This window comes from Cottoperca gobio, chromosome 16 (assembly GCF_900634415.1).
Source record: "Cottoperca gobio chromosome 16, fCotGob3.1, whole genome shotgun sequence".
Lineage (NCBI taxonomy): Eukaryota > Metazoa > Chordata > Actinopteri > Perciformes > Bovichtidae > Cottoperca > Cottoperca gobio.
The window spans coordinates 19,597,187-19,602,224 of NC_041370.1; positions in this window are offsets into that span (position 1 = coordinate 19,597,187).

The window sequence follows — 5,038 nt, forward strand, 5'->3', positions numbered from 1 at the left end:
ATTATACACTATGATCCTTGCAAAAAAAAAGAATCAGTGTGTTAGCGGCAGTTATGAAATATTATGATACTTGATCCTATTAGTCATTATAAATGTGTTGTATTATCTGTTATGATTACTGTTATAAAGCATTGTGAATATTTATGTGTGCTTACAACTACAATTAAACAGTCCTATTAGCAGATCATAATCATTATAAGTATGTTTATAATGCCTTTTAGGGTGTGTGGCAACATGTGGCTGGTGACCTTTGAAATGAAACTCCTCTAACAGTAGCTGGTTAAGAGAAAGGCGACCAAAAAGTAAAATAAATAAATGTTCTACATTTTAGAGGCAATATTATGATATGCTTTCCTAAACTGTTAGTTGTTTCACGACCCCTTAAATGTATAGTGTGCACTAGAGGTAAGTGAGAAAATATGTTCTATTTTTTAGTTTAGTTGAACTGACCATTAAATATTGTTACACTCTTCATAAATATCAGATTAATATTACATTTAATAAGAACAATCTTATTTCCACACACACCATCTCTCAGTGACAGACAGGTGGGGGCTAAAAGGAACTCTTAAAACTCTTTGAAACTAGAAAATATTTTGGTTATTAATTTAGCAGTAAAGATAAAATTGTCGGAATTAACATATTGCGTGTGACGGCCATGAAGAACATGGAAACAGCCAAATATACCAAAACTACATTCATGGTAATAAACAATATTACACATAGAAAAAGATGGAATAAGATTAACTTCAAAGACTCCGTAAAACAATAACGTATCATTTCTAGTCCAAGATCTGCAATAAACAGATTATCCTAAAGTCCATAGCCCCTCTCCTACTTTACCCCATACCTTATTTATTATTATTTTTATTTGGTTGAGTTTTGTGTCACTTAGGTAATTTATGTTATGTAATCATTTAACTTGTTGTACAAAGTATAAAAATGTGCAATGGAGTCTAAAGTAAATAACTACCCGTAAGATGATGAAATAAACATTGTAATAAAAACACTGTACATAACATTATTTTACTGTCACGTGAAAGTCTTAGTAAATACTGCACATATGTATATCAACCTACTTCTGTAAGTTATGATCCATTATAAGACATTGTGACTATTTATCTAGCCCAGTGAGAGAACAGCTATGACACGTTTGACCTCTCAAGGTTGTATCCAAAGACTGCAAACGAAGTTTGTTTTTTACCAATGAAATGACCTGGCTGCAGCCATTGACTATACACAAACACAAAGGCTCACACAAAGCATGCAGTTTAAACAAAAAACACACTTGTGCTCAAGAGCTCTATTCTATTCTTCATACACATATCAGACACACACACACTTTCACCAGAATTAGGGGGGTGGGTGTCCAGCCAAGTTTTCTGCACTCACAACACAGCTGGTTCTCCAAGGTCAATAAGAAAGTTGGAGTGTTTATTTGTTCATGTGTTTTATTTGCTTTCTAATACAGCCGACGCTCTGATTTGACAGATCTACTTGAAAAGAATCATAGCGCTTTAACGTCTAAAAGAGCGTGGGAAATTTCCACTCACCAAAGACGTTTTTCTCTCTCCCCTTCTTCTTGGTAATCCTATTAGTTTTTCATAATTCATTACCAGCCTGACTATTACCCCTGGTGTCTTAATTCTCCCCCCCCCCCTTAAGAAAGCACAATGGTTGTACCCTAGCAGCTCACTAGGGTGATGCAGTAACAACCTCCTACCCTCTGATGGCTGGACAGTAGGCCATTGTAAAGCTGAATTGCCATGGATTTATGGCCATAGTCCTGGCTTCCCAGAATGCAATGTCACTCTGTCACGCCGTCATCAATCTGCTGTCTCTGACCAAAGACGAAGAGGGAGAAAATACTGAAACGTAGCACAGAGTGATACGTTTTATTATGCATGATCTCATTTTTATCAGCTGCCTGTCTGTCATAGGTAAAATGTGTGGACACAAAGAACTCCATTTACTCAAGACAGTCTGGGTGCAGCCACATCAGACATCATCTACTAGTTCCAGATTGCACAATTAACAAGGGGCAGGTTGTGTGCCAAATACGGCCATTGTTGCAAATGAATTTACCTTTCGATGCCAAATCTTTTACAAAACATTTAATCTTCATTAAGCTATAAAACCTGCATCCCTGTGGCCCCTTTCACGCATTAATATTCACTTATAGCATAATCCTTTTACGGGAGAAACTACAGGTGTATAGGATACAAATGTTAACTAATAGATCTCAACATTCAACTTCCCCAGTTGATCACTTACATTAAGGCCATTCTTTTTGGTATTACAGGTTTTCTGAAATGTTATGTTTAAATATGCAAATGAGGCATTATCTTATTAAATATGTGCTAATTATCCAGAACAGAAATGTGAAAATTGGATGCAGCCTGGTTCAAAATCCTTGTTTCTATTTTGTTAGAGTCAAAAGCTTTTACAGAGAGAATTTTGGGATATCTCTTTGTGTCAATCTGAAAATACTATAAACATTATTATTATTATTATTATTAAGTTTTGAATTATTATTATAAACAAACCCCTCTGTTAAAACCTTCAGAATATATATAGGAATGAAACTGGAAAGCTTGGTGAGTATATAAATAATACTGAAGAGGATATTTCTGGCTCAGAGTCTGAGAAAAAGCTAATTTTGAGAATACGGACTTTAAAGATATTGCACATTTTGAGAGACACTACAGGTGGATAGGATAAACATAGTTTAACTAATACATTTCATCATGAAACTTCCCCAGTTGATCACTTACATTAATGCCATTGTTTTGGGATATACATATGCAAAAGAGGCATTATCTAATGCTAACTTTTGGTGAGTTTAAGTGAAATCTACAGATGCTAATAGAGACAAAAGGGTAGAAAAACACCTAAATGCGTTTTTTGGATGTTTTCTTTCCACTAATCTAAACTAAGACATGTTATAGATGCAAAATAGCCCAAACATCTTAAAATGGACCAGTGTATGGGCAGAATTATGCCAATGTTTAAAAATCCAAGTATTGTGAGATTTGAAATAGTTAAATTCAGTTTCTCTGCTGTAGATCAAATCCTTTGCACTGCTAACTCTGCCATTTTCTACTGAAACACACATTCAACAACACACTCCTATCTTCCCTTGCTCACAAACAGTTACCTTTCAGAGTCCCATGATCTACACAGACAGATATTAAACATCATAAATCAGCTTCATAAAGGACGTCTGAGAGATTCTGTGTCTTTTTGAAAGAAATAGAAAATAAAAGAGAAAGAAACCTAAATCCTCGTGATTAATGTGCTCTCAAACCCCCACACAGCCATGGTAACCAGGGCAGTTTGCCATGGCAGTTGGAGGATCCGGGCGCTGACATTAAAGTAGCATTATTTCCAAGTCTCTCACTGATGCAACTCCTTAGTTCAAAACAGTTAAAGTCTTGAAGAATTTCCCGTCTCTGCTCTTGTTTCAAGCTGGAAACAAAACAATATGCTGCGTACACTGTTGCATAATAATTTAATAAACGTCTAACATCTTTATTCCACTTTTCATACTATACTTCGTTATACGCAGACTCCTCTCTCTGTCCCTCAGATACCTTTTGAAAATGAAAGGCCTGGTGTCATACTGCAGACACAACATGTCAGTCATTATCTCTCGCAAGAGAAGAACACCAGTATTATCGTAATAATCGCATAAAGGAACTGACAGACTAAAACAGATGGGATTACTGAGCCGACGTTCTATGGAGAATTTTATAAAAGTGGAAAGACTTAGAGGCTTTTCTCTGCAGGGAAATGCTATTGTAAGACACGGGAAGGTGAAATATTGACATGCAGAAAGGCAGAATAATTGTTTACCTAATTTGTCCCATGGGGCTCAATAAAGTTTCATCTTTCCTTACAAAATGTTGATCAACTGTTTTTTCAGGTAAGTAATAAGGAACAACTTGGAGAAAAACGGCAAAGACATAGCAAGAAAAATCAATACATAGTGTAAACTAATATACTTCCTTATATACTATAATACTCAGGTTCAACAAAATAAAAGCATTAATAAATTCAGAAAATGAAGAGCAGTTGTATTTCTTTTCTTTAATACACCCAATAAAACCGAATATTTATGCCCAACAAATGCATGCTTTCAGGTAAATAGGAGGACATATACGTTCAATAAAGTAGGGCATACTTTTTTTAGATGTACATAAAATAGAATGGAGAAGGGAATTACACAGTGTAGAGGCAGAAATGAAAAATATGCACTCAAGAAAAAAAAGAAAGAGAGGAACTCGCCGACTGTGGCAGAGCTGCGATTATAAGTTTGCTGTTGATGCCTCGGATCTGTCAGCTACCTGCTGCGTGCCTCCTTTAATTTACTATGTCAATAACACTACTGTGGAAACCCCGCCAGCATGATGGATGGAGACGTTTTACATGGACTTCCATCCAAAGTGGCAATTCTTGAAAGTAGAAAAAGTTAATAAAAAGTACCATTTCTAAATCAACTCACATGTTTTTGCTTCTTTATGTAGAAATTACTTTTTTCCATTCTTTTGGGAGCCAGTGTTCACTTTGAGCCATTTCCATTTATGAGGCATCACCATTCTCCTCTCGTAATTAGTCACCACACTCAAGGGTGCATTTAATGCTGTTTGTTTTGTGCTGTACCTGCATAATTCTTTTCCACAATCAAGTTGAAGATCAATCTCAAAACTTTAACATTAACATTAACGTGCTAAATCTACCGATTTCTTTACAAATGATAAATTAGACAAGAAAGGTAAAAAGGAAAAGGCGTTCATTCATTAGTGATAAAATGTTCTTTCAGCTCAGAACTGTAGAGAATCAAAAGTGCAATGTTGTAGGGGCCAACATAACCACTCACAATCTAATGGAAAAATGCCACGACAGAAAGCAGTTTGAAAAGTTTGCTTTACCTCCATTACAGCAAAGGACTTGACTGTTTTCTAAGACAAAAAGTTTTGACAGGAGGCCGAAAAGTTCAATTAAAAGAAGAGTGGAGAGGTGAGCATTGATTTAAAAG